The sequence below is a fragment of the Gopherus flavomarginatus genome, chromosome 16 (assembly GCF_025201925.1).
Source record: "Gopherus flavomarginatus isolate rGopFla2 chromosome 16, rGopFla2.mat.asm, whole genome shotgun sequence".
Lineage (NCBI taxonomy): Eukaryota > Metazoa > Chordata > Testudines > Testudinidae > Gopherus > Gopherus flavomarginatus.
The window spans coordinates 9125904-9139361 of NC_066632.1; the positions used below are offsets into that span (position 1 = coordinate 9125904).

The 13458-nt window shown below is 53.0% G+C and overlaps 1 long non-coding RNA gene and 1 other non-coding gene across 2 annotated transcripts; one reads left to right on the plus strand and one right to left on the minus strand.

Moving 5' to 3' along the window:
- The first annotated feature begins 1269 nt into the window (after positions 1 to 1269).
- LOC127035761 (uncharacterized) lies at positions 1270 to 4376 on the plus strand. Its single transcript, XR_007769928.1, has 3 exons — positions 1270 to 1374; positions 3543 to 3626; positions 4324 to 4376. It is a non-coding gene; the product is annotated as an uncharacterized LOC127035761 (long non-coding RNA).
- Positions 4377 to 7177: 2801 nt separating this feature from the next.
- On the minus strand, positions 7178 to 7251 carry TRNAK-CUU (transfer RNA lysine (anticodon CUU)). Its single transcript has one exon. It is a non-coding gene; the product is annotated as a tRNA-Lys (tRNA).
- Positions 7252 to 13458: the final 6207 nt, after the last annotated feature.

Below are 13458 nucleotides of genomic sequence, written 5' to 3' on the forward strand. Positions count from 1 at the left end.
AGCAATGTGCTATTCCCGGGCACTGCGCATGCCCAGTAACAGCCGCTGAAGCCGCTACGCTTCCCCCTGCCCGGACCAGCCCTAACGTTCCGCCGGGCGCTGGGGTCGGGGCTGGAGTGGGGCGGGGGAGTAACAGGGAGCGTGGGGGGGGCGGGCGCAAAGTAGGAAATTGATGGTCGGGGGGGATCAGGCAGCTGGAGGCAGGGTTCGTGGGGGGCTAAAGGGCACAGTCCGGGCTGGGGGGAGGAGCAGGAGTTGAGCTCAGGGGGAGGCGCTGGCAGAGCCCCCCCCTTTGGTGTGAGGGCGGAGGTGTCGGGGGGGGAGGAGAAGCCGGAGTTGCAGGGGGGGGGAGGTCACTGGGGGTAGATCTGTCTCTGTGCAGCCAGGACATTCCCGGGGTGGGAGGGAGGTGAGTTAACTGTATGCTGTCCCTGTTTTTGCCACTTCCTCCCACACACACATTCTCTCCAGATTTCCCCTTTTCTCTCATTATCACACGTGGCAATAAAATCCAGGGAGATTCTCCTCCCCCCCCCAATGATCAGCTCTCTAATTGCTTCTGTTTTTCCCTTTTTCTCTCCATACTTCTCAAATGTCAATTTAAAATATCTCCGATGGGGGGTGGATTTTCCCACCCATTTTATCTGCAGCGATTTATTCTTGTTTGGGTGGGAAATTGTTGCCCTGGGTCATTCCCCAGAACATGGCTCCCACTGGAGTGGGATGGGATGAGGTTCCCGTTCTCTGCCAGGGCAGGGAAAGGAAGGGAGGAGCACATCCCCCATGGAGACTGCCCAGATCCCATTTCCCAATCCCCCTGCGGCCCCCTTCCATTGTTCAGGGAGCCTTCCAGCTCCCCCCCGCCCTTAAATCAGCTCCTCAAAGGGCTCTGAGCTGCTCACGTGAATGGTTGCCCCGTGGCCGGGGGGGACCATCACATTCTGTTTATGTATTGGACAGTCATATAAAATCCAGTCCAACAGTCCCCCTTTTCCACTAGTTATTTAATAGCAACATCAAATCCCCTCCGATCTTGGTGGTTTTCTCTCATGTTATCAAATGTCGTTTGTGACAGGGTTCTCTCTGCGTGTCTCAAAGATTGATATAAAATACCCCAAACATTTGCCCCACTTCTCTCTAGTTGTTTTATTTCTAATTGAATATGATGGGTTGTTTCCCAATGTGCTAAGATGCAGCCGTCTCTGGGGTGGATCCATGGTGGCCATTATTTGCTAGTGACAGCCCGTGGACCTTTCTTGCCCTCCAGGCCTTCCATTCTCCTGTTAAAGAAGCACTCCCCAGGCTCCCTCTGCCTGTGTGACTGGCCAGCAGGAGGTGGTGTTAACTTTCTAGCCACTTCTCACACTCTGTGAGGTAACACTTGCAGGGGCAGGGAAGGTGTCTGTGTGGGGAGATTGCAGCTGAAGGGGCATTGTGGTAGGGAGAGGCCTCTAGGTGGCTGGGCAGGGGGTACCCTAGTCAGGTTGGTGGGTTGTGGAGGTTTGGGGTTTTCGAGGGTGGTGGTTCTGATGTGACCATCCCCGAGGCTATGGGTCCTGGAGGTGGGTATCGCTGGGGGCCTGGTGGCTGCAGAACAGTGGGGGTGGGTGTCTCTCGGGGAGGCGGGACAGAGGGTTAGAGGGAGCCTGGTTCTGTGCCAGGTGCTCTGTCTGTGCTTCCCCTGCTGGTTCCTGGTTTTGTTGCCATCCCCAGTGCACAGAGCTGGGGGAGGGGATCCCTGGCACTAGGTGAGGGCATGCCAGGGAAGCAGAGTGATAAGTCGCACTGTAAAGCATCAGGGGGTCACACTGGGCAGAGGAGGGGGTCCCAGGCAAATGTCAGGGTAGATCGTTCTGGAGGGTGGGGAAGTTCCTAGGCAGGCAGTGAGGGACTGAGTTCCCAGTGGGGGGGGGGTCCCTTGAGGGGGTCCCTGGCTGCTGGGGGCTCTTGGTGGGGGAACCCTTTGGGATTCCCAACCTGGCAATCATGGTGTGGTGGGGGTTCTCTGGCCGGTGGGGCTTTGAGGGGTATCTGGGGTCCCTGGCCAGGGACTCTGGGGGCTGCGTCCCAGGGAGTATGTGTTGGGATCCTGGCTGAAGGGTGTCTGGGGCCCTTGGCTGGGGGGTCTTGGCTCTGGGTATTAGCGGGTGTCTGGGGGCTGCTGCTAAACATGATCCTTCTCTCTGGTCAACTTGTACCAGAGTCCTGGCTCCTAGTCACCAGGTCACCAAGTCCATTCCCCAGTCACGTGCCCTGTCACTGTGATAACTTCCTGTTCACTTAGCAAACACTGTTAGTGTGAAATCACAGAATTTACTTTTCTCCTCTTTTGAAAACTGCAGGAACTTTCGGTTCCGTTTGGAAAATTTTTGCCCCCAGTCCTTGTCCTAGATCTGCGAGGGTGAGGGAGGTGGGAAGGGAGTCAGCACTGCCACACGATGGTCTTTTCCACAGCGTTCTGAACTCATTCTTTCTGAAATCCGGTGTCATTGAGACCGTTGTTAATCCAGAGTCACTCTATGGAAAGACAAGGAGTGATTCCAGATGGACAGTGGGTCAAATGAGATCAGCCATTCTCCCTGTGAGGAGGGGCTCCCATTAGCTGCTCTCCCCAGAGAGCTAAAGGAGGGAAGCTGCTCAAACACTCTGTCCCTCTCTGCTCAGGATATTGGGGTTCAACTTCCTGGGTCAGATGCTGCAGCCTCCATTGTGATCTGGGAGACCAGGCTTGGCAGCTGCTGCTCCCCCAGTGGGGCTCTGTGCTGGGAAGTGACCTTAATTAAAGCTTCTTCTCTGCCCGGCCCAGGGGATGACTTTCTGCAGCTGGTCCTAGCCCCCTAGGGCAGTCCTGGGCCCTGTTACTACTAAATTCTGAGCCAGAGTCTCCAGGTAACTGAAAGACCTCAGGGAATGTCCTAGGGTCTGGCAAGAAAGTGACTCTGCACAAACAACACCACCTCATTTCTCCTCCCATTAGCGGTTGCCAGGAGGAAATCCAGCCATGGGAGAGCAAAGCCCCCAGGAATGGGACTGTTCCAGCCAGAGGGGCAGGGAGAGAGGACAGGGGAAGGAGAGACTGAAAGGGGCAGTGGGAGAAATGAATGTGGGGGAGAGATTTCCAGCTCTCTAGTCCACCCAGACACATGTATTGCTGCATCCTGGGGCAGAACCACTTTCCAGTGAACAAAACAAGGATCAGACAGAGCAAAAGCCAGTTCCTGACTCCATATTCCCCCTGCTGGGGTGTGGCTGCCGTGGGGTCAGTGTCTGAGGGAATCCCCCACAGTGACTCCTTTGGTTCTGCTCTTATCTAGCCTTGTGTTCAGAGAAGGGGTGAGGGAAGAGAGAAGGGAGGTGAAAAATGTGTCTGTGGACTTAGCCTGGCAGGAGGGGCCAGGTCTAAATTGTAATAAACAGACTGAGCATTTCCCAGCATGACAGAATCTAGGGTGTCTGTCTGCAGGGAAAGGGCCTGGGGGAATTGTGATGTGAAATTAACTAAAACCGGTTCTGAAACGCCCACAACTGCCCTTCTCCCCCAGACAGGCTGCAGAATGTTTTGCTCCAGCTCATCCCAGCCTGGCGTGGGACAGGGAAGAGAAATGGCTGCAGTGGAGTCAGTCCAGGTAGAGATTATCGGGGGGTTGCTGGTGGGTTCCTGCTGGAGGAAAGGGAGAGCAAATACACCAGAGGTGGGAAGGTTTGCAGAGTCTGGTTTGGAGGTTGGAGCGGGGCAGGAAATTCACAGCGTGGGAAAAGGAGAAGGCCAGGGTGTGGCAGACCTGCTGGGAGTTATTTACTAAGTGGCTTAGATTCTAGGAACAGACCCAGGAGGTTTGGAGGTGGAAATGCCCTAATTTGTGAAGAGAGAAAATAACCCACCTCCATGGAGCTAGTCAAACTGACCAGACTCCTAGTGCTGGAGCCTGACCTCATTAAATAACCATCAGCTGCTGTGAGATATAAAGGGGACACCCATGAGTCAGGCTTATTGGAGCTGCCTCTCCCTTCACATCCCGCTCCTCACAATGAGGAGGGTGTTGGGCATCCTACCAGCGAGCTCTCCCTGGACCCTGCTTGGGGCTCCATCTCCTGTATCAGTCAGTGGCTAGTAGGGGGGTGATGGATATGCTGGGAGAGATAAGGGGCTCTCTCTTCATCCCCTCACCCTGGCATTTGCTGGATACTCTGAGCGAAGTCGAAGTGGGACTCTCCTGACTATGATCCACCCAGAGCTTCCATTTGATTCACTCTTCTCTGCCACAAATAGTGGGGCTGTGAGTGGGGCAGCAAATCCTTAGTGTTGGACTCTTACTCTTTCAGGGGCCGGTGACCTTCAAGGAGATGGCTATGTATTTCACCAGGGAAGAGTGGGCTCCGCTGGACCCCACTCAGAGAGCCCTCTACTGGGATGTCATGCAGGAGAACTATGAGACTGTGACCTCGCTGGGTAAGGGTTCCTTTCCCTTCTGTTCTTGGAAGGGGAAATGAAGAGTGAAGGTTCACGCCACCCCCACAATGCCATCTGTACCCTGTCCTGTTTCAGCATCACCCCAATAGGCCAGTGACACACATAATACCAGAGACCCTCCTCTGCTGCAGAACACTTTGGGAACAGAGCACATGAGCCGTATTGCACAGTGTCAAATATCTCCTGTTTGCTCAAGTGAAACTGGGGGTTAGGTCTGGCATAACTGTCCCATACCCCTAATCATTTTTGTTGCCCTTTTCTGAACCTTTTCCAATTCCAATATATCTATTTTTGAGATGGGGTGACAGTTGCATGCAGTATTCAAGGTGTGGGTGTATCATGGATTTATTTGCTGTTTTTACAAATATGATCTATGAGATATTCTGTCATATCTATCACTTTCTTAATTATTTCCTACATTGTTCACTTTTTTTCTCTGCTGCTGCACATTGAGTGGATGTTTTCAGAGAACTATCCACAGTGACTCCAAGATCCATCTCTTGAGTGGAAACAACTAATTTAGACCCCATCATTTTGTATGTATAGTTGGGATTGTGTTTTCCAATGGACTGCACTATGTGCTATCCTGTCATCTAGTACTGCTGAGATCCTGGATTCAGTAATATCCCTGCCCTTCCTGTTCCCTTTCTCCACCGAACCCCGCCAGCCCATGCTTCCTGTTCCCAGCTTTCCCAGAATTCTCGCACTGTCTCTGAACCTCTCTGTCAGCAAGAAGCAGTGCCAGGGACACTTGCCCTCTGTCTGGAGTCTTCGATTTCTGGGACATGGATTTACTTTCTCTGTGTTGTAAGAGGCTCTGTCATAATGAGTGTCTGTGACGTTACCCAGAGTACAATCTGGACTGTTAAATAGCTGTTCCCTCAGTCCTCCTGCATGGGGTGCCTTTTCCACTGTTTTCTTGCGAGTACAGCCCCTCTTGGCCAATTAACACACAGTCTCCAGCATGTAACTCACTCCCAGCTACACAGTATTGAGTGCTGTTAGACAGCCACTCATGAATTACACCTCAGGAGAAAACCAGCAAATTCTCAAGTGCCCAACTTTCCCCCAGAAATGTGCATCTTGCACTTTCCAGCACGCTACTAAACGACTCAAGCTCATATGAAGTCTGTCATTTCATGAGCGGTAAATGACATGCACCAGCTTGTTATCCCAAACAGAGTTTCCAACACACTTCAATCCACACATACTGGTTAGATGAACAATAAACCAAGATTGTTAACTACCAAAAACTAAAACTAGGCCCAGTCCATGAAAGGGACACTCCCAGGAGAGACTGTATAAAGACTGGAACATGAAACACCTTTGTAAACCTGAGACAGCTGCCTTGGGGACAATGACAGGGAGAATCCCCCAAAGTGACTCCTTTGTTTCTGCTCTTCTCTGGCCTCTGATTGTTCCTTCCAAAGTGGAGTACTTTGCACTTGTCTCTACTGAATTTGATCCTATTTACTTCAGATCATTTCTCCCGTTTGTCCAGATCATTTTGAATTTTAATCCAATCCTCCAAAGCACTTACAACCCCTCCCAGCTTGGTGTTGTCCGCAAACTTGATACGTGTAAGAGAGAGACTGTTACTGGGACGGTTTCCAAAGATGGGCCTGAACTAGAAATGAGCTCCGTTTCACATGTGTGGGTCCCCGCCACTCCCTGGGGGTGTGCTAGGGTGACCAGATGTCCCAATTGTATAGGGACAGTCCCGATTTGGGGGGTCTTTTGCTTATATAGGATCCTATTACCCTCCACCCTGTTCCAATTTTTCACAGTTGCTGTCTGGTCACCCTAAGGTGTGCACATGTGTTGGTCACAGCTGTTCACTGCCCCTCTCATTGCAGCGTGTGTGCAGGGTTACTGCCCTGGGAACTGCAGGGCACCAGTGGACATGGGGCTGGCTGGAGGCAAGGCGTGCGGGGCTGGCTGCAGACAGGACAGGGGGTGCAGGACTGGCTGCAAATGGGCTGGCTGCAGGCAGGGCAGGGTGTGTGGGACTGGCTGCTGACAGGTGCTGGCAGCAGGCAGGGGGATGTGGGGTGGAGTGGGCTGGTTGGCTTCAGGCAGGGCCTCAGGGGAGTGCGCAGGTGTTGGCAGGCCTGGAGGCAGAGGAGTGTGGGACTGGCTGTCTTAAGGCAGGGGAGTGCGGCAAGCGTTGACTGGAGACAGGGCACGGGGTACGGGGCTGGTGCAGGCAGGGCAGGGGGTGCAGCAGGGGCTGGCTGAGGGCAGGGGTGCGGGTACAGGGGGTACAGCCTACCCTGTAGGGTAAGTGCCCCCTCCTCCACCAAGGTAGCAGCAGCAGCCCAGGGCTCGGGGGCTATTTAAAGGGCCTGGGGCTCCCCTGCTTCCACCGTCCCAGCCCTTTGAATAGCCGCGGGAGCTCTGGGGAAGTGGCGGGGCTCCGGGGCCTGTTTAAAGGGCCGGGGCAGTAGAAGCAAGGGGAGCCCCAGACTTTTTAAATAGCCCCCAAGTCTCCAGCAGTGGGGCTCTGGTGGCAATTTAAACAGCCTGAGGCTCCAGTCCCTGCTGGGAGCCCCAGGCCCTTTAAATTGGCCCCTGGGGAAGCTGGGCCACCCTAGTACAGTGCACCAGCAGGGCTTGGGTGCGGGGCCCGATTCAGGGAAATTGGTTGAATTGGCCTAAAGCCGGCCCTGCCCGCAGGAAAGCAAGGAAGTAGCACAGGCTTATCACTGTCCCTGGGTGGACTTGAACCACCATCCTTTCAGTTAAGAGCCAAACGTGCTGACCCATTGCACCACAGAGACACAGACAGGCCAGGCTGTATGGAGCACAACAGTCAGGAATCAGCTCAGGGTCCAGTCTAGCACATGCATGCAGTGGTTGGACAAGCAACAGCAAGGAACTGGACTAGTGTGGAGTGAAAGATCTGTGGGAAGGTACCGAAAATAGTACTGGGGCTGCAGTACAGGGCTTGCATACACTTTCTTTGGCCTGTTTTGCTGGAAGAGTTAGCAGGGCAAGCTTGTTCGTCACAGGTAAGAGGGTGAGTTTATGCAAATTCTGGACTCTGGGACCACAGCTGGGGTGGGACAGGCACAACTTTTGTGGCACATGCACCCTCTCTGCAACCAACCTTTGTTACTTCACTCCATGACAGCACACACAAAGCAACCTTTTACCTTTCAGCACCAAAATATACTGTAGAAGAAATCTAGTAGCATAACTTTAAGAAGAAAAACTTCAGTACTAACAACAATTCTAAAGATATTCAAAAATACCTCTGTCTTTAGACACCAGACACAAAATCAATCAGACCAAGAACAAACATCTATTCCTACTTCCCACACACTTGGGGAGAGGGGGGGGTTTGGAACCCATACCCCTTAATGATGAGTCCTTTCCAGGCGAGGGGCAAGCTCTCAGGCCTCAAATGCCAGGTATAGTTACTCTCTCCTTGATCCAAACTAAACAGGAAAATACACTTCATTACTCCTGCCCCAATAACAAAGAGATGGGGGATTCTACAGCAGCTGAAATGACCGTTTGGACAAGCACTCCCCTCATGCAATCTGGGGTGGGTGTAACCATGCAAATGACATCAGCACCAAAAGGCCTTTACAACAGATCACCAACAGATGGCAGGGCAGAGTTCATACCGACCCTGCTTTAACTAGATTGTGGCAAAGATTAAAAAACACTGAATGTTAAAACTCACCAAATGCGGGTGAATCCATTCTCATTGTCGTACCCGCTTCTTAAACTTCACACCTGAACGTAGCCCTCACATGGACAACATACCCTCCTAACTCAGTGTCTGTACGTTAACTTTTTACCCCCAGTCATGGCTATTGCAGATTCTGTATTCCTTACGCCACCCGATCTTAAACCGAACTTCGCACCCCCTGGGTAATCTGTACATTGTTCCCTGATCACCAGAAACTTCTACACCTAAATGCTGTACTGTACACCTTTTTCTTCTTTGAACGTCATCTTACTAAAATGTTGACATTTGTTCGAGATCCCGGCTCCTGTTCCGTTGCAAGGCGTGTGCCTTTGCTCCAGGTTTTAGTCTGCTAATACAGTGGGGGCAGAGTGGGGGCCGATTGAGCCAGAGGCGCTTGCCTGCTGCAGACAGGGATCAAAGGCTGAACCTCATCCCCCACGAGCTGAAGGCTTAATTGAAAACAGTTTAAGCAGTACTCCCGTCTCCGTCACTCAGCTACCCAGTTCCCAACGGGGTCCAAACCCCAAATAGATCCTTTTTACCCTGTAGAAGCTGTAAAAGCCTGTGACCAGGGCAGCTGCCTAGCAGCCGGCGCATATGCCTGCCAGCGTGAGAGCTCGTAAGGCACTAATCCAGATAGAGGTGGCTGGGTGGCAGGGGGAGTAAAGAGCCAGCAGAGTGGTGCAGCGGACGCGTGCTGGGCCCATAACCCAGAGGTCAATGGATCAAAGCAATTCTCTGATACACGAGCGCTTGTCTCTTTTCCCTCTGGGCCTTCAAGCTATCAAAACCATCGGCTTGCGGGCCCAGCTCTGTCTACCATGTGCCTGGGCAGCAGCAGGACAGTCTCAAGAGAGCAGCTCCCACCCATTGTCTCTTGTAGTGGAAAGGAAGTAGAATTGTGGTTGGACTTTTGCTATTTCTGTTCAGGGAGTCAGTGGCTGTGAGGCAACCCTTACTGATAATGGCAGAGGAAGAGTTCTCTCTTCTGCATTGATGCTGCAATTTTTTGTTGTGCCCTTTCTCTCCCCCTTCAATGCAGGCAGGTAGGCTTGGTGGCTTGGGGATGTGGGTCAAGCCTGGTTTCTTTTGGCAGACACCTGATTGAGAACTGGTGCTCTACGGTCTTGTCTAAACTGACCAGCCCTAATGTCTGTAGCCTCGTCTCATACTTTGGAAGCCTTTTATTTACCCCTTTCCACTGCAAAAAAGACTATTTAGTCCTACTCTTTCTTTCCAAGCTGCTAACCAGTTACTGATCCATGAGAGGGCCCCAGCCATCTGGAGTAGCTTGTGACTGTGAGTGGCAACCTCAGGGCAGATTGTTAAGAAGCAGAGCACAATCCCCAAACTGGTTGTGTGTTCTAGACTTACGTTTCACCAAGTGTCAGATTCTGGATGACACCCCTTTAATGACTTTTTAAAGCAAACTTGCTATTTTTGCATCATTTGAGCGTTCTATGCAGAGGACTAGAAATGTTTCTATTAACCTGAATGTTAGATCATTTTAACATTGGCTGGAATCACAATGTTAAATTAGTTCTTATGACTTTAATAACTGATACTTCCTCTATCTCAGGACTAGCTATTAAACTGATTTTTGGACTAGGGAGATGGAATAGCAGCTTCCTCCATCCCTTGCACACATCACCCTGTTACTGTGGCACTGAACCCCCAGGAGCGGTGGACCTCCCCATGGGGAGAATATCGTGGTTGAAGAGCAGCGAAGAAAAATGGTGTTGTCTGTGTTCCCATTTGGTTTGTTCTGAGTATGGTTTTGAGTCGTTTGTAACTCTTTCATCAGTTATTAGTAACATCTTATTATCAGGCCTCTGAACTGAAAGGCTGCTCTTGCAGGTTTTACTTTGTCGTTGTTTGTAGGTCAAACAGCCGCTTTCTTAGGCCTCGTCTACACTACGCATTTAAACCGAATTTAGCAGCATTAAAACGAATTAACCCTGCACCCGTCCACACAATGAAGACCTTTATATCGGTATAAAGGGTTCTTAATACTGATATCTGTACTCCTCCCCGACGAGGGGAGTAGCGTGGAAATCGGTGTTGCCATGTTGGATTAAGGTTAGTGTGGTGGCAATTCAATAGTATTGGTCTCCGGGCGGTATCCCACAGTGCACCCTTGTGACCGCTCTGGAAAGCAATCTGAACTCGGATGCACTGGCCAGGTAAACAGGAAAAGCCCCGCGAATTTTGAATTTCATTTCCTGTTTGCCCAGCATGGAGCTCTGAGCAGCACAGGTGGCGATGCAGTCCCAAACCCAAAACGAGCTCCAGCGTGGACCGTCTGGGAGGTACTGGATCTGATCGCTGTATGGAGAGACAAATCTGTTCTATCAGAGCTCCGTTACAGAAGACGAAATGACAAAGCATTTGAAAAAATCTCCAGGCTATGATAGACAGAGTCCACAGCCGGGACTCAGCACAGTGCTGCGTGACAAGCGTAACGGAAAGCCAAAGAATCAAGTGGATGTTCATGGAGGGAGGGAGGGGAGACTGAGGACTCCAGCGATCCCACAGTCCCCGCAGTCTTTGAAAAGCATTTGCATTCTTAGCTGAGCTCCCAATGCCTGAACAGTCAAACATATTTTCCAAAGTGTTTCAAGGGACCCTGGAGCTAGGCAAGGGGGTCCAACGGGCAGGGCCCCTGGAGCTAGGTTTAGGGGCCCCAGAGATAGGGCCTCTTGAGCTAGGGTTGGGGGACCCATGCATAGGGCACCTTGACCTAGGGTAAAGGGCCCCATGGGTAGGGCCTCAGAAGCTAGGGTTAAGGGACCCAGGGGTACAGGGCCTGCAGATAGGGTTAAGGGTCCCACGAGAAGAGACCTTGGAGCTAGGGTTAGAGGCCCCACAGGAAGGGCCGTTGGAGCTAGGGTTAGGGTTCCCACATGTAGGGACCCTGGAGCTAGGGCAAGGAGCCCCAGGGACGGGGCCACAGGAGCAAGGGTTGGGGGTCCCAGGGGTGGGGTGCCTGGAGCTAGTGTTCGAGTGTCTAGGGATGGGGCCCCTGGAGCTAGGGTTAGCGGCCCCATGGGCAGGGCACCTTGAGAAGGGCTTTGGATCCCCACAAATGGGGCCTCTGGAGCAAGGGTTAGGGGTCCAAGGGGTGGGACCCATGGAACTAGGGTTAGGGGTCCCACTGGTAGGGCCCCTGAAGCTAGAGTTAGGGGACCCAGGGGTAGGGCCCATGCAGCTAGGGTTTGGAGCCCCAGAGATGAGGCCCATGGAGCTAGGGATAGAGGTTCCAGGAGTGGGGCCCCTGGAACTAGGGTTAGAGGCCCCACGGGTAGGGCCCCTGAAGGTAGGGTTAGGCACCCCAGGGGTAAGGCCCCTGGAGCTAAGATTAGGGGTCCCACGGGTAGGTCCTCTGGAGCTAGGATTATGGGTCAAATGGGCACTAAGCCAGGAGCTAAGGTTAGAGCTCCCACAGGTAGGACCTCAGGAGCTAGGGTTAGGGGCCCCACGGATAGGGCCCCTGGAGCTTGGGTTAGGGATCCTAAGGGAAGGGCCTCTGGAGCTAGGGTTAGGTGCCCCACGGGCAGGAGCCCAGGAGCTAGATTTAGGAGCCCCAAAGATGGGGCTCCTGGAGCTAGGGTTAAGGTCCCCACGGTTAGGGCCCATGGAGCTAAGGCTAGGGGCCCCATGGGGAGGTCCCATAGAGCTAGGGTTAGGGTCCCCACGGGTAGGGCCCCTGGAGATAGGGTCAGGGGCCCCAGGGATAGAGCCCCTGGAGCTAGTGTCAGGGACTCTAACCCCCAGATGGCAAAGTTAGTTGTCTGACCGCGAGAGAGACAGGCAACACCAGCAAGGTCCGATCAAAAGCTCTTTATTGACAAGTGCACGCATCAATATAGAGCAGCTCGTCTCCCGAGAGAACCAGCCCGCTCTTTAAATCTTAGTATGAGCCTATATAGACAGTTCTGTCGCGTCATAAATTATTCACTGGAGCAACCCACTCCCTTCTTTTAACAACTAGAAACTAGACACCTTTAGTATACATACATACCTAAAGTTAGAAATGTAGGGGAGTTAAAAACAAACAACGAACAAAACCAGGGAGTGAAAACAAGGAGGCTGGGAAACTAGGGCTCTTATCAGTTCTTCAAAGGAGCTGCCCTAACACAGCATATCTGGTACTATGCCAGGAATGCAGCTTCTCGCTTATCTCACTTTTTCCCAGCGCTTGTGAGACATGCTGCTGCTTCTCAGTGTTTTCCACTCAGGAATTATCCAAAAACCTCTGTTAGCCTGACTTTGGTCAGGTTGGCATACCTGGTTTTGTCTGCAATATCTTTATTCAGGCCTAACACTAGGGATAGGGGCCCCACGAGTACGGTTCCTGGAGCTAGGACTGGGGGCCCAAGGGGTATGCTCCCTGGAGCTAGGGATAGGGGTCACAAAAGTAGGGCCTTTGGAGCTAGGGTTAGGGGCCCAACGGGTGGGGTCCCTGAAGCTAGGGATAGGAGCCCCATGGGTAGGGCCAATGGAGCTAGGTTTGGGGGTCCCACGGGTAAGGACTCTGTAGCTAGGGTTAGATCCCCATGGGTTGGGCCCCTGGAGCTAGGGTTAGAAGCCATAGGGATGGGGCCCTTGGAGCTAGGGTTAGGGGTACTGGGGGTCAGGCCCCTGGAGCTAGGGTTAGGAGCCCATGCATATGGCATCTGGAGCTAGGGTTAGGGGACACAGGGGTAAGGCCCCTATAGCTAGGGTTAGTGGTCGCATGGGTAGGGCCTCTGGAGCTAGGGTTAGGGGCCCCACAGGAAAGGACCCTAGAGTTTGGGTTAGGGGCCCCAGGACTGGGGCTCATGGTGCTAGGGTTAGGGGTCCTAGGGGTGGGCCCTGGACCTAGGGATAGGGGTCCTAGCGGTGGGGTGCCTGGAGCTACGGTTAGGGGCCCCAGGAGTAGAGCCCATGGACCTAGGGTTAGGGGTCCCACGGGTTGGGACACTGGAGCTAGGGACAGGGGCCCCATTGGTAGGGCCCCTGGAAATTGGGTTAGTGGTTCCACGCGTAGAGCCCCTGTAGCTAGCGTTAGCGGGTGCATGGCTAAGGCCCTTGGAGATTGGATTTGGGGCCCCAGGGACTTGGCCCTTGAGCTAGGGTTAGTGTTCGCGTGGGTGGGGCCCCTGGAGCTAGTGTTTGGGTTTCCAGGGGGTGGGGTCTCTGGAGCTAGGGCTAAGGACCCCCACGGGTAGGGCCTCTTTAGCTAAGGTAAGGGCCCTACGGGCAGGGTGCCTGGAGCAAGTGTTAGAGACCCCACGGGTAGGGCCCT